At 52.9% G+C, this 24,467-nt stretch overlaps 1 pseudogene; it reads right to left on the bottom strand.

Annotated features, from left to right (window-relative positions):
- Positions 1–9,962, bottom strand: part of LOC147958958 (uncharacterized) — a 58,280-nt pseudogene extending 48,318 nt beyond the window's left edge.
- Positions 9,963–24,467: the final 14,505 nt, after the last annotated feature.

Here is a 24,467-nt window from a genome sequence, read left to right as displayed (position 1 = left end):
CGGGGCTGTCGCCACGACCTCATGACCGAGCCTGCGTCATTAGAGGCACGGCTACAGTAATCTGCAGCCGGCAAAGACCCGCCCGCGGCGGACGCGGCCTGTCGGCCCCACACCAAGCCAGTCGGCGGGCCCCGGGAGTCGGCGGATAAGATGGCGGCTAGAGGGACTGACGGCTGGACCTGCGCCCAGCCGGATTACCATTGTACCCCTGGGGGGTAGGCCTATATAAACCCCCAGGGCATCCATGCAAAGGGTTGGAATCCATTAGCACTAGACCAGATCATATAGGAAGGAGAGAGCTAGCCTTGCCTTCTCCTACCTCCAGGAAATAGCTCAAGGAGCAACTGTGTAAACACTTTACCATAGTGATCATGCGGAGACCCCGTAGAGCAGCAGTAGGGGTATTATCTCCCCGGAGAGCCCTGAAGCTGGGTAAGATTCGTCCGCACGCATGTCTTCGCCTTATTCTGTTTCCAGGCACCGGCGACGTTCTACTCGCCCCCACCATGATAAGCCATCCTTTGGCATATGTCGCACCCAACCCCCGACATTTGGCGCCCACCGTGGGGCATGGTGCACCATCGTCCGGAGACCTGCTCTGGACAGGAACCCTTTTCCTCCCTGGCGAGCACAGCCACCCAGGCACACCATACTGAGTTTGCGCTGACGCGCTGCACGGCGTTGAGAGTGCCTGCACAGCCAGCTGCCTCGCCGAACTTGTCGGCGAGGTTCGCCTCTCCGACGAACCTGCGTCCAACGCAGGCACGGGCGGCCCCGAGAGCCTCCTCGCGGGCCTCCTTGACCAACTCCACGTCGCCGGCGAGCCTGCCGTGGACTTGGAGTCTGTAGGTTCCACCGACCCGATGCTGGTCGACTCCGACACCGGGTCGCTCGACGCGTTCCCCACCAACGTGGTGGTCTACGACGAGCCTCTCCCTCGCGCGGAGAGCGATGGAAGCACCGTCACCGAGGTGCTCGTCATCGGTCATGATGAGCCTCCCGGCGGAGGAGCGCATGACCCACTTGGCGCGGCACTACAAGACCTGACTGCGCCCATTCCGGAAGACGCTGACGCGGAGACGTTGGAGGCGCGCCGCCTGTAGCTCGTCGAAGGCGCGAAGAAACTGGCTAGCATGAGACGCTTGTTAGAAGCCTACCAGCGTGAGATAGATCGCGCTGTTGGTGGCTCGCCGGCCCCAGCCAGGCCCAGCCGCCTTGGCACGGTCCAGCAGCGCGGCGTGGCCATCGCCAACCTATTCGGGGCAAGTCGCCCTGTGTACGCCACGCCTGCGGAGAACATTCGAGTCGCCCAGGCGGCGGCGGACGAGCTGGACAACTTCGAGGGCGAGGAGCGCCGCTTGATGATGGGGCGAGTCCAGCGGCTCCTCGACGCGGCTGCCGCGCAGAACGAGGCCGGCTGCCACACGGAGGCGCCGCAGCGGCAAAACGACGACATTCGCCGAGATCAAGGCGCGACGTCTCGGACGCCGACTGGCGGCGCCCGAGGAAGGAAAGACAAGGATCTGACTGTCAGCCACAGTCGCACTCACATTACCATAGAGCGCGACCAAGACGGCCGCCCGAGAGCAGTAGAACGACGGGACGACTGTCCGCCTCCTCCTCCTCGCAAGGAAAGGCGAGTCTCCCCGCCGCCTGTTGACCATCCGACTCTCGGCGACCGCCTTGGCCGCCGAGAGGGAGTCGGGGAAAATGACGCCCGCCACCGAATCGATCAACTTCACCGATCCCTCGTGCTGGAAGAAGAAGACGAGTTGGGTCCGCCTTGTTTCGGGCCCCGCATTCGAGACGAGCCCTTTCCCAAAGGGTTCACGCTCCCAAGAGACACGCCCAAGTACACCGGCTCCGTGAAGCCGGAGGACTGGCTGGTTGACTACTCCACGGCTGTCAACATAGCGAACGGCAACAAGCGTGTCGCCGTAAAATACGTTCCACTCATGCTCCAGGGCACGACCCGGACATGGCTGAACAGCCTGAAGCCCCGTAGCATCAACAGTTGGGTCGACTTCACCGAAGCATTCGTCCGCAACTTCACAAGCACGTACAAGCGTCCTCCCAAGCCTCACCAGCTTTCCTTGTGCATGCAAGGCCCCAACGAGTCGATCCGCGACTACCTCACGCGTTGGGCCGAGCTTCGGAACTCCTGCGAGGGCGTGCACGAGGTGCAGGCTATCGAATATTTCACCGTCGGGTGCAGAGAAGGCACCCTCCTCAAGCATAAACTCCTCTGCGACGAGCCAAAAACCCTCGACGAGCTGTTGATCATAGCAGACAAGTATGCCACGGCCAACTCCTCCATGAAGGTGGAGATTCAAGTTAGCGCAACTGGCAAAGTGGCCCCTCAGGCTCCAAGAACTCCGGCAGGAGACGCCAGTCGGCGGCAACAGCAGAATGACCACAAGCGCAAGGCCCTGCAGCCGGCTTCTAGCAGCCGGCAGGTCGCGACAGTTGAAGGCCAGCAGCCGGATGGGCAGCCTCCACCCAAGCGACAGAAAGGTGGCAAGCCCAACTGGTTGCCGGCTTTCTCATACGAGCAGACTCTGGATGGACCTTGCAAGTTCCATAGCGGCGCGAAGCCGTCGAATCACACCACCCGGAAGTGCCACTTGCTCACCAGGATCGCCAAAGGAGACGGCCTCCTACCTCCTCCGCCTGCTGGGCAGCAGCCTCCGCCCCCGCCCCAGCAGCCGACTATCAGGCCAATCGGCGCAGTACAAGACGAGTACCCCGAAGAGCATGGAGCCTACGTAATATTTACTAGCATGGCTGATGATCGACGTAGCAAGCGGCTGCAACGACAAGAGGTATATGCTGTAGCATCAGAGATGCCAGAGTTCATGCACTGGTCCGAGAAGCCTATCAGCTGGAGCAGGGCTGATCACCCAGAGGTGATGCCGAGTCCGGGCTCTTATGCCTTGGTCTTGGATGCCACCTTTGCCACGGATAGACGAGCTGCTCGTTTCTCATGAGTTCTGATAGACGGAGGCAGCAGCATCAACATCCTGTACAAGGACACCATGGAGAAATTAGGAATCAAGCAAAGACAGCTTCAGAACAGCCGGACTGTGTTCCACGGCATTGTTCCTAGGCTTTCCTGCTCACCAATCGGCAAGATCCTGATGGACGTCCTGTTTGGAGACAAAGATCACTTCCGCCGAGAGTCAGTTTGGTTCCAGGTGGTGGACCTCAAGAGCCCATACCATGCACTACTTGGCCAACCCGCCCTGGCCAAGTTCATGGCGGTCCCCCACTACGCCTACCTCAAAATGAAGATGCCCAGTTCCAGGGGGATCCTGACCGTAGCCGGCGACTACCGGAAGTCGTCTACCTGTGCGGCTGAGAGTAGTCGGCTGGCCGAGTCCCTGGTGATCGCGGCCGAGAAGCGGCTCCTTGACCGGGTTGTGGCGATGGCCGGCAAGCAGCTAGAGGTGTCGCCTAACCCAAAGGAGTCGGAGGCTGAGGGTTCGTTCAAGCCGGCCAAGGAGACAAAGAAGATACCCTTGGATCCGGAGCACCCAGAGAGGTACACTGTCGTAGGCACAAACCTCGACAGCAAATAGGAAGGCGAGCTCGTCGATTTCCTCTGTGAGAATCGGGACATCTTCGCATGGTCCCCCAAAGACATGCCAGGTGTACCGACGGAATTCGCTAAGCACAAGTTACATGTCCGATATGATGCAAAGCCGGTCAGGCAGCCCTTGCGCCGCCTATCAGAAGAAAAGAGAAGAGTTGTCGGAGAAGAGATAGCCCGACTCCTAGCAGCCGGCTTCATTATGGAAGTATTCTTTCCAGAATGGCTAGCCAACCCGGTCCTGGTACTGAAGAAGAACAAGCAGTGGCGAATGTGTATTGACTACACAAGCCTCAACAAGGCCTGCCCCAAGGACCCGTTTGCCCTACCAAGAATTGATCAGGTGATAGACTCCACTGCCGGATGCGAGCTGTTGAGCTTTTTGGACGCATATTCAGGATATCACCAGATCAAGCTGAACCCGGCCGACAGACTGAAGACCGCCTTCATCGCGCCGTTTGGAGCCTTCTGCTACCTCACCATGACGTTCGGCTTAAGGAATGCCGGCGCCACCTTCCAGCATTGCATGCAGAAGTGCCTCCTCAAGCAACTCGGCAGAAACGCCCACATCTACGTGGACGATGTGGTGGTGAAGACGGAAAAGCGTGGAACACTGCTGGAAGACCTCAAGGAGACCTTTGAGAACCTGTGCCGATTCTAGATCAGGCTCAACCCTGAGAAGTGCGTCTTCGGAGTACCAGCCAGCCAACTCCTTCGCTTCCCGGTCTCTGAACGCGGCATAGAGTGCAACCCTGTAAAGATCAAGGCCATTGAGAAGATGGAGGTACCCAGCCGACTGCTGGACGTGCAAAAGTTCACCGGCTGCTTGGCGTCCATCAGCCGATTCATCAGTCGGCTGGGCGAGAAAGCTCTCCCCTTATACCAGCTCATGAAGAAGACCACTTTTTTCGAGTGGAACCACAAGGCGGAAGAAGCTTTTCTCCAGTTAAAGAAGATGCTGACTACTCCACCCGTTCTGGCGGCTCCGACTCCTAAGGAACCTATGCTCCTGTACATCGCCGCCACCAGTCGGGTAGTCAGCACAGTCATTGTAGTGGAACGCAAGGAGGAAGGCAAGGCACTACCTGTCCAGAGACCGGTATATTACCTGAGCAAAGTACTGTCGGCCTCCAAGAAGAACTACCCCCACTACCAGAAGATGTGCTATGGCGTGCACTTTGCCGCCAAGAAATTGAAGCCTTACTTCCAAGAGCATCCAATCACTGTGGTCTGCACGGCCCCACTTGCCGAGATCATCGGAAGCCGAGATGCTTCTGGCCGAGTGGCCAAGTGGGCCATAGAGCTGGCTCCCTACACCATCCACTACCAGCCCCGCACCACCATCAAGTCACAAGCACTGGCCGACTTTCTCGTCGACTGGGCCGAGACCCAGTACCTACCTCCAGCGCCCGACTCCACCCATTGGCGGATGCATTTCGACGGCTCCAAGATGCGCACCGGCTTGGGAGCCGGCATTGTCCTCACTTTTCCTAAAGGCGACAAGCTCAAATACGCGTTGCAAATCCATTTTGTCGCCTCCAACAACGTCGCCGAGTATGAGGCGCTCATTCATGGGCTTCGGCTTGCCAAAGAACTTGGCATTCGCCGGATCCTGTGTTATGGCGACTCGGACTTAGTAGTCTAGCAGTCATCTGGCGACTGGGACGCCAAAGATGCAAACATGGCGAGTTACCGTTTCCTCGTGCAGCAACTCAGTGGGTATTTCGAGGGGTGCGAGTTCCTCCATGTGCCAAGAAACGACAACGACCAAGCAGACGCCTTGGCATGAATCGGCTCTACCCGCCAAGCAATACCATCCGGCGTCGCCCTTCAATGCCTCCTCAAGCTGTCTGTCAAGCCTTCACCAGAATCAGACTCCATCTTCGTGTCGGCTCCTCCCGAAGAAGTCGGATCCGACTCCAGAGCCCCGGCAGGCGGTACGGGGATTTTGGCAGATGGCTCCAAAGCCGCCACAGTCGAGGCCGGCCCAGGGACTGCAGAACCTGGCCCGGGGACTGCGGAGGCCGGCCCGAAGACTCCAGAACTCAGCCCAAGAGCCGCGCCAGTCGGCCCGGGGACTTCATTAATCCAGCAAGCGGTTGTTGACTCCAACCCGCCGCCTCCCAGCCCAGCCACCCTCGTCCAAATCACAGTTCTGGCAGTCGAAGAAATAGCAGCACCCTCATGGGCTCAGCCCATCCTCAAATTTCTGGTGAGCAAAGAGCTGCCGACTGATGAGACCTTAGCTCGGCAAGTACAATGCCGAGCGGCAGCCTACACCATAGTCAACAGAGAGCTAGTCAGGCGCAGCGTCACTGGTGTCTACCAGCGCTGCGTAGAGCCAGAGCAAGGCCAAGCAATTCTCAAAGACATCCATCAAGGCGAGTGCGGCCACCATGCGGCTTCAAGAGCACTCGTCGCCAAAGCTTTGCGACACGGTTTCTTTTGGCCAACGGCCTTAGAAGAGGCCAAGGAATTGGTCCAAAAATGCAATGGGTGCCAGAAGTTCCGCTCCAAGCCGCATCAGCCGGCTTCTGCACTCAAGACCATCCCCATTGCCTGGCCTTTCACAGTTTGGGGTCTAGACATGGTGGGACCATTCAAGACGGCACGAGGCGGCTTAACTCACTTACTTGTCGCGGTGGACAAGTTCACCAAGTGGATAGAAGCGAAGCCAATCAAGAAACTGAACGGTCCGACTGCCGTGACTTTCATCTCCGACATCACAATTCGGTACGGCATACCACACAGCATCATCACCGACAACGGCACGAATTTTGCCAAAGGCACCTTGGCCCGTTTCTATGCGACATAGGGCATCCGACTGGACCTAGCATCCGTCGCCCATCCACAGTCAAACGGCCAGGTGGAGCAAGCAAACGGCCTCATCCTGTCCGGCATCAAGCCCCGACTAATCGAACCTCTGGAGCGCTCGGCTAGCTGCTGGCTCGACTAGTTGCCAGCCGTCCTCTGGAGTCTGCGCACGACTCCAAACAAGTCAACCGGCTTCACGCCTTTCTTCCTCGTCTACGGTGCTGAAGCCGTCATCCCAACGGACATAGAGTTCGATTCCCCGCGAGTCACCATGTACACCGAGGAAGAAGCAGAAGAAGCACGACAAGATGGCGTCGACCTTCTGGAAGAGGGCCGGCTGTTGGCACTCAGCCAGTCCAGCATCTACCAGCAGAGCCTGCGCAGATACTACAACAGGAAGGTCAGGCCGAGATCTTTCCAGGAGGGCGACCTCGTGCTCCGATTAATCCAGCGAACAGCCAGCCAGCACAAGCTGTCGGCACCTTGGGAAGGCCCCTTCATCATCAGCAAAGTGCTGGGCAATGACTCCTACTACCTGATCGACGCTCAGAAGCCCCGAGCACGCAAGATGGATGACTCCGGCAAAGAGACAGAGCGGCCATGGAATGCAAATCTCCTCCAAAAATTTTACAGTTAAACGCAGTATGTATCACGCTACCTTTTGTATTAAAAGTACCAAGACTTCGGGGGCCCCGAGAAGAGCTTGGGGACTGCCCTCTTTTATCTATATGATAAGAAATACGCCTTCGAGTATATTACTCTTTGTTATGTCGTTTGGCACCGGGTTCGACTAGTCGGCCCGGGGACTTGCCGACCTGCGCTATGAAATGCTTCCTACAGCCGGACGAGTAGTGTGTGGCGTCTAAACCGTCTCCTGCCAGAAGCCACAGCTCGCAGAGAGACTGTCTGGTGGGCAGGAGTAAGGAATAATGGGCGTCCACATGAAAAAATGGCTAAGGACTCAAAGCACAAACATAGCTTAAGGCCGGCTTCCAGCCTTTTTTTGCAAACCGACTCTTGAATAGTCGGCTTGCCGCCTTCTATCCGACTTGTTAAAACAACCCTAAAAACGGCTAAGTACTTGCCTTCCCAAAGTGACCAAGAATTTGATCCAGCAGCAGTCCGTGGAGCGGCTGTCTGACTGACAAAGACGGCAACTGAGGGAAGGCGGCAAAGGAAAAAGCCAAAAGAACAATGAGCAAGAAGGATAGAAGTCGGATGAATATTTACATAACAAAGGCCCTTGGCCGAATCTTCGAGCAGAGTTTCAAAATACACCCCATGGGTCGAATTGTGCAAATTAACAAGTTCTTCAAAAACTATTAGAACAGATAAAACAAAGACAAGGTGGCAGCCTAGGGGGCGGCAGACGGGTTTGGAGGATCGGAGGAGACGGCGGTGTTGGACGTTGGGGAGGCCGGCTGGACGGTCTCGGCTTGATCACCTCCGGCAGTAGTCGGCTCTGGCTGGCACGGCTCGTTGCTCGAGGCGCGGTCGAGCTGAGGCTGGCCGTCCGCTCCGTCTTCCGGTGCCTCCGTCTCGCTCCCGTCCTCCGCCTCGTCTTCCTCCTCGATGCTGGAGTCGATCACCTCTGCCGTGTCCTCGCCGTAGTCGGGGTTCAGCCCAAACCACTTCGGCGGCACCTCCTCGCCGTCTTCAGCCCGCTCGGGGACAAAGATGCTGGTGTCGGTGTACTCGGTGATCGCCGCCGCACGCTTGACAAGGGCATCTTCCGCGGCTACCAGCTCTGGCTGGGCCTCTAACCGGAGTGTGGCCAGCCGGTCCAGGTCTAGCCCCGGGTACCACGCCTTGACGAATTCCAAGGCTCGGCACGCTCCGGCCCGGGCCGAGGAACCCTTCCAGGCCTCAAGACGGCCAGACACGACCTCCAGCCAGTCGGCAGTCCGACTGGGGGTGCGTGGAGCCTGCATGTCTGGCCATAGGGCGGCGATGGCTTGGGCGCCGACACGTTGAAGCCGGCGCAACATCTGGTGGGCCGGCCGCAGGCGAGCCCCAATGCTCAGAATATGCTCGTCAAGAGTCCAAGGGGCATCAGCGGCGATCTCCGTGCCACCCGCCCTCCGCTCCTCGCGGTCGGCCTCAATAGCTTGAATGGCGGCCTGCGAGTGGCCGGGGAAGAAGTCTGCCAAGACGGAAAGAATGAAGAACAAGTCAAAAAACCAGGAGTCGGCTCGACCTATAGGCAGCGGCTCGAAGAAGGAAAGCAAAGAAGCTCACCGTCGACAAGGTCCTCGATCTCGTGGAAGCCAGAGACCAGCATTGCCTCCTTGTCGGTCCAGGAGGAGCGCTCGCTCGCGAACTCGGCCAGGAGGGCGGCTTCCGCCTCTTCCGCCTCCTTCTGCGTCTTCGTAAGCAACTCCTTCCGCTCTGCCAATTGTGCGGCCAGCAGATCACGCTCGGCGGCGAGCTTGCTGCACTCCTCCCCCTTGGCGCGCAACGCGGAGTTGGCTTCGCTCAACTGCTGTTGAAGAGCGGCGTTGGCCTCTGAAGAGAAAGAAGAAAGAAGGCGCTAAGTCATCAACGAAGAAGGTCGCCGGGGAGATCCGGCCCGACTGCTCAGCAGTCGGCCCGAATCTCGGGGACTACAGCCCGCGGGTGCGCCAGCGCGCCCCCGCAAAGAAGAAAAAGGACTTACTCCGGCTCTCCGACAAGTCGGAAGTCCGCTTGCCCAGCTCTTCAACGTTGCGGTTGGAGGCGGTGACACGGAGGTTGTGATAGTCCTGCAACAAGTATTTCAGAACAAAGGTTAGTACCCGGAACTTACCAATTGGAGTTCCGGGCCACCTGCTCTGCAGCCGGCCCAGAACTCGGGGACTACACCCAGTGGGTGCGCTGGTGCGCCCCCACAGAGAGAAACAAGAACACAGGGACAAAGGAGAAAGCATACCCGGATGGCTGCCCGCGACGCCAGGTGCTCCTTGGTGCAGTTCTGGATGGCGTCGCTCTCGGCTCGCAGCTTCGTCTGGACATCCAGAAGTGCCTGGTTCAGCGAGCCCGTGCCGCCTCCTCACACCCACCCAATGGGTGCCGCACTTGTCGCCTCGGCATCTGGAATCGTCGAGCTGGCGGTGCCGGTCTCCAAGGGGCGTGGCGCCGAAGTCGCCTTCCCAAGACGGCGGTGCGTTGGCGAGCCGACATGAAGGAGTAGCCTCGCCACGACCTCGTCTTCAGTCGGCGGCAAGGGAGGATCCGCCAGCTGTTTGCCTGGCGCGCTTCTAGACTGCGGCAGGGGCGGCTGTGGCGGCGCGACCACGTCCGGCACGGGGGCGTCGCCGCCGCCTCTCTCCATGATCGGGAACTCGCCGCCGGCTTCCCCCGACTGCCCCGTGAACTCCGGGGGCGGCGGCGCGGAGTTCAAAGGGGTGACAAACACCACCGACCGCCGGGGCGCGACTTCCTTAGCCGGCTGCTTTGCCGCAACGGCGGCCTCGGCCGCCTCCAGCTTCTTCAGGGCAGAGGCCTCCGCCTTCTCAGCCTCCGCTTTCTCCCGGCGGGCGGCCTCGTCCTCCTCGCGCTTCTCCCGCGCATTCCGCTCCATCGCCTCCCGAAGGTCGGCGGCGGGGTCAATCCGCCGAGTGGTGGCAGACGTCTCCACCGACCCCATGACGGAGGCGGCGGCAACTCTCTCAAGAATGAGGGGAGCCCTGAGGCGAGAAAAGCATATGAAAAACTTAGACAAGATTAACAAAGAGAAAATAAAGATAAGGGACGAAGGCGCTTCCGCAGAGACCAGCGGCGGCTTCTTCACCTCCTTGCGGAAGCGGTTGGCTTTCGCGGCCGCCTCTTCCCGCTTGGTCGCGGCAGCCGCTCCCTTGAACTTCTTTGACCGGCCACCAAGCGTACTCGGCCCGGCCCGGCGCTTCTTCGCACCGCCTTGAGCGTCCAAGCCGGCGGAGGAACTCGCGCTTGGTTGGCCGGCCTTTGGCTGGCAACGCGGGGCGACTTCTCCCTCGGCCTCGTCGTCAGGCCAGTCGACGAAAGTGGCCGAAGGCCTGGAGCCGCCTGCCTCTCCTCCTCCCTCGGCGTCGGCTTCCATGGCTGCCGCCCCCAAGTCGGGATCATCGACGTTGCTCTCCGCCCGATCGGGGACAAACTGACGAGCCGGCCCCGCGGTGCCGGCCGAGGGAGGGACGAGAGGATTCTGATTCAAAACAAAACGGTCAGACTTGACAAGTCGAACTCGGCAGCAAAAGAAATAGAAGAAGAAGACGACTTACAAGAGGCGGGGGGTTGGCGCGCGAATACGGCTCCTTGCCGAACCGCCAGTCCACGGAGAGACCGCAGTTCGCAATGTAGTTCACCGTGTTCACCACCTCCGCGTGAGGAATGTCCTTGGAGCACATCCGACTCGGGTCCCGATGACCGCTCATCTGGCAGATCAGGTGAGGTCGTCCTTGGAGTGGGAGGACTCGGCGCGCCACGAAGGCGGCCAGCAAGTCGGCTCCGGTCAGGCCCTCCGACTGCGTCAGCACTCGGAGTCGCGTGACGGCAGTGGCACCAGCGGGAGACAGCGTCCTGGCTCGGTGTGACCAGCTGGGGAGCCTTCCAGCCGGCGCTCTGGCTTCGTAAGCCGGCAAGCTGACCCAGTCGCCTTCTGGGGCGACGTTCTTCATATAAAAATATGACCGCTGCCACATCTTCACCGACTTAATCAGTACGATGGTGGGAAATGGATTGTCGGCCACTGATCTCCGCATCGCAATGAATGCACCGCACTAGGCCGGCACGCCGGCAACGTGTGTGCCAAGCTTGGATTGGAAGAACTCCCCCCAGAGCTCGATGCTGGGGAGAACACCGAGGAAGCCTTCGCACAGGGTGGCGAAGGCAGCCAGCAGCACCACCGTGTTCGGAGTAAGGTGGTGCGGCTGAAGCCCGTGGAACTCCAAGAAGGAGCGGAAGAATCCGCTCGCCGGCAGTCCCAGGCCGCGCATGAGGTGCGAGCGGAATATGACCCGCTCGCCCTCCTCCGGCGCCGGCGATATCTCTCCCTCCGGCGCGAGGCGGACCCGCACTAAGTCCCTGCCAGGCAGCCGCCGTGTCTGGCGGAGGATCTCGATGTCATCGTCGTCAACCTCGGAGCCGTCCCACACTCTGGAGCGAACAGCAGGAGGCGAGGCGGCGGAGGAGGAGCTCATCGCTGCGGGCACGGCATGGTTCGGAGCAGCAACGGCAAGAAGAAGAAGAAGCAAGAAGGAGCGAAAGGAAGTGGGGAGAATGGGCGCGCGCGCTTCGCCGCCCCCCTCCCCCCGCCTACTTGTAGGCTCGTGGGTTGAGAACTCGAGGGGCGGACGTGGGATTAACTGCGCCCGGGACCCCACAACCCCCATGATTTACCACACGAAGTTACCACGCGCAATAACCGCGCGGGAACCCCAACCGTCCGCGCGGCCGCAACGAATCCGTTCGCATGCCGAGGCACGATAGTGGCGGGCCCCGCCTATAGGCATGTCCTGTCACGCGCGTGGGCGATCAGACTAGCTCCACCACATGGCGCCTCGCGACAGGTCAACCACAGGTGGCGGCCAAAAAGCTTATCAGGCACGCCACCTGAACTCCGCCGCAGTGTTCAAACTTTTTTGGGGGCAAGTCGACCTTGAGCACGTATGACTCCGACTAGTCGGCTTGACAGAAGACGGCTAGCAAAGCCCAGATCCGACCGCCGAAAAGAAGAAACTGATGAGGCTCCCTGACATGTCGCCCTCAGAGCCTCACCAGCTTCGGGGACTACTGTCGGAGTAATGGGCCACGGGTAGGCCAACCCAGGCCCAGAAACTTTCAAGACATCGGGGCAGACTGCGCCCCTCGAGGCCCCAGGATGAAGAGCCGCCTTCTGAGAGTCGGCGGCGAGGCGGCCGGCTGCTCACTGGCGACCGAGTCCCAGGGACGACTTCAGGATAAGCCGACTCCTGAACGGCGACTTCCAGAGAAGCCAGCCTTGGGGAGTCGGCCCGCGACGCCAACAACCCCCATGCCCTCATAAAGAGGGACGGGACGGGGAGTGGCCACAGTGAGGACCACTCCCGCCCCTTTTTCCAAGGGCAGGCGTGGCTACAGTACGCCGTACCCGCAAAGATCTCCGCGCGGCGCGACACTATTGTCGTGCCGGCCCTGACATCAGCCCTAGGGGGCGGAGCCCTGTGCCCACGACGGCCTGCTGGTACGACCCAGGGATGATGGGTCCCACCAGTCGATGAGCATACGAAAGACGGCGAAAGCACCACCAGTCGGCCCGGATGGGAGTCGGCCACTAGAAGTCGGCCGGCCCCTCCCACGGGCCCCACGCGCCATTAATCAGACACGACAAGTAGTGGCCACAGTGATCGCCCGCCAGACGGCTGGGCTGTCACCACGACCTCATGACCGAGCCTGCGTCATTAGAGGCACGGCTACAATAATCTGCAGCCGACAAAGACCCGCCCGCGGCGGACGTGGCCCGTCGGCCCCACACCAAGCCAGTCGGCGGGGCCCACCAGTCGGCGGGCCCCAGGAGTCGGCGGATAAGATGGCGGCCAGAGGGACTGACGGTTGGGCCCGCGCCCAGCCGGATTACCATTGTACCCCTGGGGGGTAGGCCCATATAAACCCCCAGGGCATCCATGCAAAGGGTTGGAATCCATTAGCACTAGACCAGATCATATAGGAAGGAGAGAGCTAGCCTTGCCTTCTCCTACCTCCAGGAAATAGCTCAAGGAGCAACTATGTAAACACTTTACCATAGTGATCATGCGGAGACCCCGTAGAGCAGCAGTAGGGGTATTATCTCCTCGGAGAGCCCTGAAGCTGGGTAAGGTTTGTCGGCGTGCATGTCTTCGCCTTATTCCGTTTCCAGGCACCGGCGATGTTCTACTCGCCCCCACCATGATAAGCCATCCTTTGGCATATGTCGCACCCAGCCCCCGACAAAAAGTCAGGTATTGGGTCTAGGTAAGGTTGCGATTACAAAGGATCGACACATGGACAAAGTCACGCTTGTTGAGTCCTTAGGCTACAACCTTATGTCTGTCTCAATGCTTTGTGATCTTGATATGGTTGTTGTCTTTGGCAAGTACCGTTGTGTTGTGGTTATGGAAGCTGACAATTCCAAAGTCTTCAAAGGCTTTAGGAGAGGAGGCCTGTATATTGTTGATTTCTCTACAGGACCACAACCAGCCATGTGCATACTTGCAAAAGCTTCAGAAGGCTGGCTCTGGCATCGACGACTTGGTCATGCAGGCATGAGGAATTTGCACCGGCTTGCAAAGAAAAAGCATGTCATTGGCATCGAGAATGTCAAATTCCTCAAGGATCACCTATGCGGAGCCTGTGATGCTGGGAAGATGACCAAGGCCAAGCATCCAGCGAAGACTATCATGACCACCACTCGCCCATTTGAATTGCTTCACATGGATCTCTTTGGTCCTACTCATTATTCTGCTATCTCAAATGAAGCATCTCAATATGGCTTCGTTATTGTTGATGATTATTCTCGTTACACATGGGTACACCTTGTTACTTACAAACATGAAGTGTAGGAAGTCTTCAAATGATTTTCCTTGAGGGCTTCAACCAACTTTGGTGTGAAGATCAAGCACATCAGAAGTGACAATGGCACTGAGTTCAAGAATTCTGGTCTCGATGACTATCTTGATGAACTTGGTATTACTCATGAGTTATCTGCTCCTTACACTCCTCAGCAGAATGGCGTCGTGGAGCGCAAGAACAGGACTCTTGCTGAGATGGCTCACACTATGCTTGATGAATACAAAATGCCTCGTCGTTTCTAGACTGAGGCAATTGATACTGCATGCCACATCATCAACACAGTATATCTTCACAAATTCTTCAAAAAGACAGCCTATGAACTCCTCACTGATAAGAAACCCAATGTAAGTTATTTCAAAGTCTTCGGTGCTAAATGTTGGATTAGAGATCCTCATCTCAACTCAAAATTTGCACCGAAAGCACATGAAGGTTTTATGCTTGGTTACGGAAAGGACTCGCACACCTACAGAGTCTTCAACAACGTTCTTCACAAAGTTGTTGAAACTGTAGATGTGCGGTTCGATGAAACTAATGGCTCGCAAAGAGAGCACCTACATACTGTGATAGATGAACCAGCACCTGAGGAAACTATCAAGTTCAAGGCTACTGAGGATGTCATTCCTACTGAAGAATCTGCTGAAGAATTCATTCCAGAACATGAAGAACGTCGAGCTAATGCACCTGAAGAAAATGCTGAAGAAAATGGTGCTGAAGAAAACGCTGATCAAATTCTTCAACGACAACCAGCTCATCCTCGCATTGCAAAAGAAGTGCAAATTGAAAAGATCATCAATGAAATCAAAGAACCAGGTCCTCTCACACGCTCAAAAGCTTCACATTTGTCTAACTTTTGTGGGTTGTATGCTTTTGTCTCTGTTACAGAGCCCACTAAGGTAGATGAAGCATTTCTGGAGCCTAAGTGGATTCAGGCCATGCAAGAAGAATTACATCAGTTCGAGCTCAACAATGTCTGGGAACTGGTCAAACGTCCAGATCCCCGCAAGCACAATATCATCGGCACAAAGTGGATCTACCGCAACAAGCAAGATGAAAATGGCCTTGTTGTGAGGAATAAGGCACGGCTTGTAGCTCAAGGCTACACACAGGTTGAAGGAATTGATTTCGATGAAACTTTTGCACCTGTTGCTAGACTTGAGGCTATTCGCATATTACTTGCTTATGCTAACCATCATGATATCACTCTATATCAAATGGATGTGAAAAGTGCATTCCTCAACGGTAATCTTGAGGAAGAAGTATATGTTGCTCAACCCCCAGGTTTTGAAGATCCAAAGAATCCTGACAAAGTCTTCAAACTCAACAAGGCCCTCTATGGCCTCAAGCAGGCCCCACGGGCTTGGTATGATACTTTGAAGGAACTCTTCATGAAGAAAGGCTTCAAACCCGGTTCACTCGACCCTAATCTTTTCACTAAATCTTATGATGGTGAATTGTTTGTGTGCTAAGTATATGTTGATGATATTATCTTTGGCTGTACTGACCAACGTTATAGTGATGAATTTGCCTATATGATGAGTGAAGAATATCAAATGTCTAGTATGGGAAAGTTGAAATTCTTCTTAGGTCTTCAAATTCGTCAACAACACAATGGCATATTCATATCTCAGGAGAAATACCTCAAGGATGTACTAAGGAAATTCAGCATGCAAGATTGCAAAGGCGTCAAAATTCCTATGCCCACAAATGGCCATCTGTGCACTGATGAAAATGGTATTGACTTCGATCATAAGGTATACCTCTCCATGATAGGTTCCTTATTATACTTATGTGCATCTAGGCCAGATATAATGCTTAGTGTTTGCATGTGTGCCCGATTTCAAGCTGCACCGAAGGAATCACACCATAAGGCTGTGAAGCATATTCTTCGATATCTAGCTCACACACCAACACTTGGATTATGGTACCCCAAGGGCTCGGCTTTTGATCTTGTTGGATATTCTGACTCTAACTATGCTGGTGATCGTGTGGATCGCAAGTCAACATCTGGTACATGTCATTTCCTCGGACGATCTTTGGTCTGTTGGTCCTCGAAGAAACAGAACTGCGTATCACTATCTACTGTTGAAGCTGAGTACATTGCCGCTGGTTCTTGCTGTGCCCAATTGCTATGGATGAAGCAAACTCTCAAGGACTACGGCGTCAACATGAAGAATGTACCTCTCTTCTGTGACAATGAGAGTGCCATCAAGATTGCTCACAACCCAGTTCAGCACTCGAAGACAAAGCACATTCAGATTTGTCATCATTTTCTTCATGATCATGTGTTGAAGGGCGACATTTCTATTGAGCATGTGAAGACTGAAGAATAGCTAGCCGATATCTTCACAAAGCCCTTGGATGAGAAGAGATTTAGCAAGTTGCGGTGTGAGCTAAATATCCTAGAATCTTCGAATGTTCTGTGAAAAGGACACTCATCCTAACACTTATGCAAAATTGATGACTTAGATGTGCAACACATGAAGAAACGTTTTAGTTCAATCAATGAAGAATAACACTCTTAGTGTGAAGAAATTAACGAAGAATTTGATTATCAGAACCCTACGATAATTGTACGCGGTGTCTGAAATCATCATTCTTATACGGTGGGTCACGCCACCACCAAAAGTTGAAATTCCTCAAATTATTCATGTTCTTCAACTTTGCATTGTCTTCACTGGTTCCGTCGTTTTTCTTCATTGGCTATATATATATGAGTTTATGTCCTCTACAGCATTCACTTATTGCTATTTCTTCAAGTTGGTTTTCTTCTAAGTGAATGTGATCGGACCCTTCCCCCTCTATGCTATACTCAACCCAATATGTTCACAAATTCTTCTTGTGCGTTCTATTTGAAACTCGTTCAAAATCTTCACTGTGTCCTTGTCAGCTGAAGAAATTGCGAACAGAACTTTAAAATCTATCTTATCGAAATTTTCGGTCTTGCCGCTCAAACCGCTCCACATCCCACGATACACTTATCCACTCACCCACGATCTAACACGATCTCCACCTCTCACTACGTGGGTGACACATGTCATGCAAATGAGAAGGGTCAGGGGCACGTTCGTCCAATTTCTTCAGGCGAGCAGTTTTTCACCGTGGATATAAATACCCCTCCTTCCCTTCCTCACTTCTTTTACTCCGCTCGACCTCTCTCTCCAGCTCGAGCTTCTCAAACCCTAGCGCCGCTGCTACTTCATTGCCGCCGGTGAGGAAGAGCTTCACTGCCTCGACCTCATTGCCGACATACTCGCGCCGACCGCGGACATCTTCACTCCGCCGCCGCCGTAGCCGTCTTCCTCCGCCAAGTTAGGGCGTGGAAGATCTGCACAGACGAACTTCACATCTCCTCACTCCAGTTCGTCGTGTTCTTCGTCCAGGGTAAATAAAAGTTACTTTTACTGCCCTTGTTGATTCGAATGATTATCTACAAAATCTTCAAAAGTGTTTTTCTTCATATCTTCACACACTGGACACCTCACAAAGTCATATGTTCTTGATTCGTTTCTCTAAGCATCATTTTTCTTCAAGATTCCTCAATTGTGTGGATCTTCGATCTATACAACTCTGGAACCTAAGACAAAGAACGCTTAGTGAAAATCTTCAAGACTCATCTGGTCAAATTCCTCAAACTTGTTCTTTTTGAAAAACCTTCTGAGAGTGCATATGACCTCTCCAAATTCCTCGCAACTATACTCTGTTCACAGGTACACATGTCAGCTGCTGAATCACTAGGTTCTCATCAACTTAACTCATTTGCAGCGTTCCTCGAAGAAAAGTTGCATACTTCTTCAGAGAATTCAATTGTTCAAATTCCTCAACTGAAGAAAATGGCTGATGGTAAAAGGCCACAGAAGGGAGGAAAGAGGCCTGAGGTAAATACAATGTTTGAAATCCTTGATGACATATGTGTTGGGTACTGCACACCTACTGAGGAAACCAAGAATGAGTGCAAAGTGCGCATTCAGAAGATAGAGGGGAGATGGGCAAGAGAATGGAGGGAGTACATATATGTCACTCCTAAGTATATGAAGAAATTCGCACTCAATCCTCCATGCCCAAGAGCACCACTGGCACCTGGCCAAATTGCTGATCCCACCAGCCTCAAGCGTGGTGAGGACTATCCTGGTGAATGGGCCAAGCGCCAAGGCAAGTTGGCTAAGCAAGCCAAAGAAGTAGTGAGGAAATTCAATGAAGACTCTGCTGCTGCTGCTGCCTCTGCTGAGGTCCTTGTTGTCAAGCCAAAGAAGGCTATGTCAAAGAAGCCTACGCGCAAGCCAAGTGCTTCCTCAGCAATACCCTCACGGCCAGAATCAGCAATGCCCTCACGGCCAGAATCATCAAAGCCCTCACGGCCAATTCCTCATGCTGCTCCTGTTCCTCCAAAGTCCTCAGCTCCTCCGCCAAAGCCTTCAGCTGTTCCGACCAAATCCTCAGCACATGTGCATCTCACTTCATGCCAAAGGACTGCCGGCATCTCCATTGCCTCAGGTGTCTCAGCTAGTTCCTCAGCTGCACCAAGTTCCTTAGCTGGGCCCTCACTGCTGAAGACAAAGGCCACTCCTAGACGAGGTCCACGCACAAGTCCTCAAAAGAAGCAAGTCGCTTTCCAAGTGCCGTCTGATGAAGACGAAGCTGATGATGATGAACTTGCAGAACTCATCAGAGACAGGCAAGTCAGGGCCGCTAGAGCCAAAGGATCAGAGGTGCCACTGCTTTTGGATCCCAAGCTGATCCTCGACTACATTGATGATTGGCACAAGGACCCCAACACTCCCTTGCCTGACTTCAAGCTGACTCCTGGCCAAATTCACATGCTGAGCCACTTCATTCAAGAAGAAAAGTGGAAATTTGAGAAGTCCAGGCAGATCAAGAAAGCGCAGTACAAGAAGGAGAAATTTCTGAAGAACAACGTTGTCACTATGACAACTGATGAACTTGTAAAAATCCAATCTGAAATCAAAACCCTCAGTGATGACTTCAAAGCATAATATGCTGATTGGCAAGGATCCTAAGTTAGATTTGTAAAGATAACTGAACAGTTCACTTCAAATGTTGCTGCCCCAACACAACAGGAAATTCCTCAGGCTGAAGCATCTGCTCAACCGACTGAAGAACATGCCAGCACCACTGATGAAAATCAGGCTCCTGAAGAAAATGTGAGTTCCAGGGCTGATGACTGCATTCCAGCCACTGAAGAAAATGCCAGGGCACCCACTAGTGGTCCACCTGAAGAAACTGAAGAACTCAGGGCAACTACATCAGTTGTGCTTGAAGAAAATCAACCAGATTCCTTAGCTGCTCCTGCACCAACTTCAAATCCGATCCTTCCATCTGCATCAGATGTGAAGAAGACCAAGGCTGTAGAGCGTGCTGCAGTGAAGAAAAGGAAAGCATCAGCTGCTTCAGATTCTTCAGCTCCGAAGAAAATGAAGCCTATGACAAGTTCATTTGCACATCCGATTGATGCTGTTCCCATCTCAACCAGGCCATCAAAGGACCTTGTTCCTTTTGATGAAGAATATGTGATCCCCAGCGGATCTGATGAAGAAACTCATTCTGCTGCTTCGTCTGAACCATTGGATGAAGAAATTGAAGTGGATGCGATCCCTTCAACACCTATCATCTCCTCGCATGTGCCTTAGTTCACAACTGAAGAGGCTGGCGTTGAAGAAATGGAAGATGATGATGTGGACATTGGCTGCTCCACACCCGTAATCAGTGATGAATTCTGGGAAAGTCAGCATCCAAACTCTCCAATGTTCACCCCTCTACAGCAAATTCCTCAGTCCCCCACACAAACTGTTCACATGGGCTCTGAAGAAACTCATCCCACTGCATCTGTCCATGAGGAAATTCCAGCCACTAGCGCTGATGAAACTACTGTTGCTGAACAACCAACTACGCAGACTGCCACTGAGGAGGAACCAGAAATTCCTCAGCCTGAAGAACCTGCGATTGAGATTCCTGAGGTCGTGATGCAACTCACTGACACTCCTCTGCCGAAGCCAAAGGATCCATTCTCACCCAAGCAAAAGTTCAAGGCTGATGATTTCTTCGGCGAGCACGTATTCTTCGAAGATTACAACCCATATGACTCTGCTCGCATTAGGAAGAGGCATTTCTGGACTGCTAGTCAAGCCAATTTCTATTCCTCAGTGATGTTCAACAAGGAGAAGATTTTCTACCATGAGCATATTCCTCACGTGGATATGGAATCTCTATCGTGCTTCGCACCAGTCCTCAGTGTTCTTCACGACGCTGGACTGCTAAACTTTTGCTCTGACATCTGCGATTGGAATGAAGAACTGATTCTTCAATTTTATGCAACGCTGCACATCACTGGCGATGCTGAAGATGTGAATTCATGGGTGTTGGACTAGATGTCTGAAAACACTCACTACACTGCACCAGCCTCTGAATTGCTTCGTGCTCTACCACTCAGTCCTCCCCTTGAAGAAGCTCGCTGCATCTACAGTGAACCTGAGCTCACACATCATTACATGCAGGTGCTGATGAAGCCTTTGAAACCAGGTCAGGCACCACGAACCAAATTCCTCATGAAGGAATTGCTGTACGTGCCCAGAACTGTCTATCGTATCCTTACGAGGACAATCAGTCCCATCAAAGGCCACGACTCATCTGATGAGGAAATTGTTGGCATCATGAAGAATTTGGTATTCAACATCGTTCATGGCATTCCTGTCAATTATCACGATTTCTTCATGAGGACTATGGCCAATGTTGCATTGTCTCCGTTTGAGCTGAAGCCTTACGCACCTTGGATCATGAGATTCCTCAGGACAAGATCTTCACTCAACTACAAAGCTGATTTCCAGAATCATCTCAGCTACTTGCCCCCAATTGAAGTCCTCAAGCAGACATATTCCTCAGTTGATGGAAAGGGCAAGGCACCAGCTGTAATTGATGAAGGCATTCGTCCATTGGATGGTCAGTTTTGCAAAGCTGCATCTTATTCCATCAATGATGACTCTACCACACATGACTCTGCCAATGCACCCAAGTCCACTCCTCAAGCCACTGCTCCGCGCGTGATGACAGACCGTGAACTTCTGCTTAGTCTTCACCAGAAGGTGGATCGAAATCACAAATGGGTTAAGCGTCAGTTTGGTTCACCTCTTCACAACATGACTGCCACACACAATGCAGTGAAGAAAAACCACTACTACCTCCATCAAGTCTTCGGTCGCACCTGGGCAATCCTGTCACATCTGTATGGTGAAGAAGATCTGAAGAACATGGGTCTTAATGAAGATTTTGACTGGTCTGCACCTCCACCGAAGAAATTCAAGAATGTCAAGGTTCCTTCTCTCGTGGCCAGCTCATATTCTTCATCGCGTGACACTGATGAACATGAAGATTTGGACGACACTGCGGCAGGCCCTACATCAACCAACGACCCCAACAACGCTGGCGCTCCTTCATCAACATGATTATCTTCAGGGGCGTTAGTCCTCATTTTTGATCCTTTTGGTCATTCGATGACAAAGGGGGAGAAATATGAGTTAGTCTTCAAGCGGGTCTACTATATGGGCGTTTTTTTTCCTAAGTTACAACTCTCGTTCTTCTGAAACTTTATTGGATCGAGTTGTAATCTTAAACCCGATGGTGCTCTGGTACTTTGATGCACTGTGCTCTGATACTCTTGATGCACTATTCTGCATGCTTATTCCTCGTTAATATTATTGCACGCATGCTGAATTTCATCAGGCACCATATTTCATCATGCATTTCAAATTCTTCATATTATATGTTAAATGCGTGTATGAATTACAAGATATAGGGGGAGATCTCCATGATTCAACTCTTCAAGTGTGCATTGCTTCAAAAGCAAATTCCTCAATGTGCACATCTTCAGGGGGAGTTCTTCTATATCTTGCAATCAAATTCCTCAATATCAGTATTTACACTTCATATGTTTATCCCCATTGAAAACTTAACCTATATTGTCATCAATCACCAAAAAGGGGGAGATTGTAAGTGCATCTAGTGCCCCTTAGTGATTTTGGTGTATTGAAGACTTATAGGTTAAGGGACTAATGCATGTGTGAGTGTACACAGGTCTATAAGTCTATGAGGAGTTTGATAATTACAGGAAAAGTCGACCCCTAAAAATGAATATCTTCGACTGAAGATTTCGGTATTTCTGAAGACTTTCATGAAGACTTTGAAAGTGAAGAAATTGGTGTGGCCGTGAAGACTTGGTATTCATTCGAGGAACATGAAGCGTGAAGACTTTTGTTTTCGTAGTTTCATTTTCTCTTTCTTGAGTCATAGGAAACACCGTACTGTTAAAGGGGGTCGAGGAAATACTAAGGAAAAATTTCCATGTGATGCTCAACTCAAAATCCTACACCTACCAATCCCTTCGAGTGAAGCCATTGGAAATCTCATACAGTTCAGTCAATTTCTTCAGTGATAGAGACGAAGTTCTTCTGGTCTCTGAGGAATTTGTCCTGACTGGGGAGTTAGGAATTCGCCAGTGCGGATTGCCTACACAGTGAGGAACATGATAGCCCTGAGGATTTTGCTACTCAAAATTCCGACCGTTGCTGTGCTATGCGTTAGCTGTCCCAAAATATCTATCCACCTAACGGTCATGTCATTGAAGGGCACTTATGTCTTATCATGTCGGGTTGCTCCCAGGCTATAAATAGCCGCCCCCTACAACCACTAGCTGGTTGGCTGCTCCGAGAGAAACTAACACTTGTCATTTGAGAGCAACCCATCCTCCGAGGACTTTGAGCAAAAATCATCAAGTGAGGAAAAACCAAAAACCCAAAACCCAAACACCTACAAACCCCAAGTGATTGAGCATCACTGAAGAGTTTGATCCTGAGTGGATCCGACGCTTGTTACCTTTGAAGACTGTGCTTCTTCCAGACGGTTAGGCGTCATGGTCTAGAGCATCCAAGAGGAATTGTGGATTGCCGAGTGACCAAGTTTGTGAAGGTTTGGAAGTCGCCTGAAGACTTACCACGAGTGATTGGACGAGGTCTTTGTGACCTTAGTTCAAGGAGAATACGGTGAGGACTGGGTGTCTTGGACTAAGTGTCCTTGACTGGGTGTCCGGGACTGTGTGTCCTCGAGTTTAAATACTCAGCCGCTCCAACCAGACGTACAACTGAGACAGCAGTTGGAACTGGTCTACCAAATCATTGTCTTCACCGAGCTTACTGGTTCTATTTCCTCAACTCTTTCATTTCCTCATAATTGTGCTGTATGTTTGTTCATATCTGTGTTTGAAGACTTTGACTGAAGACTTTCTCAATTTCCTCAGTTCAATTTCTTCAGTCTGTTTGTCTTCATCCTGTGTTATCCTATGATTACGCTTCCTGTACTCTGTGCCTGTCTTCATTTCATCATGATGACTATGCTTGTATTCTGTTGTGTTTACTTTTGATTACTTGTTCCGCTGCTAGTAGTTCTTCGCTAAGGAATTTCCTCACCGGCAAATTCCTCAGTGAAGAATTTCATAAAAATCGCCTATTCACCCCCCTCTAGTCGATATAACGCACTTTCATGGATGAACTCCTTCTGCTTATTGAGCTGATCGGGCATGCCATCGAGGGATAACGACTCCAGCTCTGCCGGCTCGGCATGTTTGCCTCCGCGGCTAGGGCGCTCCTGGGAGCCATCGCCTGCCCGTGAGAGATCTTTCGAGGTCTCTGCGTGGCGGCGAGCCCTCTCTTTTTTTCCGCAGCCTTGGTTGCCGCTCCCTTGTTACGAGTAGTTCTCGACCTAGAGCTCCGCTCACCGGCCATGGCAATGACGGACGAATAAGAAGAACTTATGAGGAGGAAAGGTAGAGTGATTTTCGGTTAGGTAGTTCCCCTTTTTATAACCTAAGTACTAGCACTAGTACTAATACCTGCATAGTGGGAACACGTTCAGGTTTGGTACGTACTACTAGTAGGTGTGAGCAGGCTTTCGAATGTGATGGGAACAAGGTAAATATTAATTGATGGTTTTGGTTTCGAGGCCTGAAATGGCTCCCGATGAGTTTAGCGGAACATAAATTTCAAGTACTACACTGCTCAAATGCGTAAATATTGAGTAGTATGTTACTGTCAAAAATTGGCACAAAATACGAAGGAGACCAATGGAAGTACTACTAGAAACCCACGATTTAACTACTCGCATGCGCGCAGTGGAGTAATAATGTCTTTCTTCCGCCCTCACGTCCACTCAATTTTCATGCGCTGTATTAATCGACCATCAATGAAGTGAACGACTTTACACGCGTCAAATTATCACATGGGGTGGATCTTGGTACAAAATTGCGTCCGCCCGTGTACCCGCGTGTGCGTGCGAGGAATGAGTGTGTGCATGGCGTGCGTGCACATCTTCGCTTCGTGCATGTACCGCCAGTATGGCTCAGGGAGGACGAGTACATTCTTCTGGAACCAGCAGCACGTCACTGTGATCAATCCACGCAAGGAGGTCGTGACAACGCCTACACATGTGCCACGTGGCTTCATGAACTGTAAGAGAGACACTG

The sequence above is a fragment of the Triticum urartu genome, chromosome 7A (genome assembly GCF_056163025.1).
Source record: "Triticum urartu cultivar PI428250 chromosome 7A, HENAU_Tu73, whole genome shotgun sequence".
In the NCBI taxonomy this organism is placed as follows: domain Eukaryota; kingdom Viridiplantae; phylum Streptophyta; class Magnoliopsida; order Poales; family Poaceae; genus Triticum; species Triticum urartu.
The sequence above is the reverse complement of the archived record's forward strand: the minus strand, read 5'-3'. Positions and strand labels throughout refer to the sequence as shown.